Source organism: Etheostoma spectabile, chromosome 23 (genome assembly GCF_008692095.1).
Source record: "Etheostoma spectabile isolate EspeVRDwgs_2016 chromosome 23, UIUC_Espe_1.0, whole genome shotgun sequence".
In the NCBI taxonomy this organism is placed as follows: Eukaryota; Metazoa; Chordata; class Actinopteri; order Perciformes; family Percidae; genus Etheostoma; species Etheostoma spectabile.
The window spans coordinates 6,559,791-6,560,131 of NC_045755.1; the positions used below are offsets into that span (position 1 = coordinate 6,559,791).

General features: G+C 45.5%; 1 protein-coding gene across 1 annotated transcript in view; it reads left to right on the top strand.

Annotated features, from left to right (window-relative positions):
• The window catches only part of creld2 (cysteine-rich with EGF-like domains 2), a 6,157-nt gene that overhangs the window by 5,145 nt on the left and 671 nt on the right, over positions 1-341 (top strand). The gene's annotated exons all lie outside the window — the stretch shown is intronic.

Here is a 341-nt window from a genome sequence, read left to right on the forward strand (position 1 = left end):
AATGTGTCAAATAAAGTCCCCGCAGTTAGCACAGATAGTACAAATAGATACGAAATCTGATCGCTGCTGCTAGCCTTCTGCCTTCTGATCATGTCCCCTGCTTTGCGCACGGTCTCCAGCGTTCTGTCACAGTGTCTCTGCTTTACAGCGCGTTGGACAGTGTCCCTCAGTGTCTCTGCTTAACAGAGACAGTGTCCTTGCGAAGTGCAGAAAAGTTGTGTGTGCTGCAGAGTTAGAGCAACAACAGAAGAACGTGGACATAAGAAGGAGTCTCTTATGCAACATGTTCCAACCAAATGGAATTCATCTCTGGACATGATAAATACATTGTTTAAGTTGAG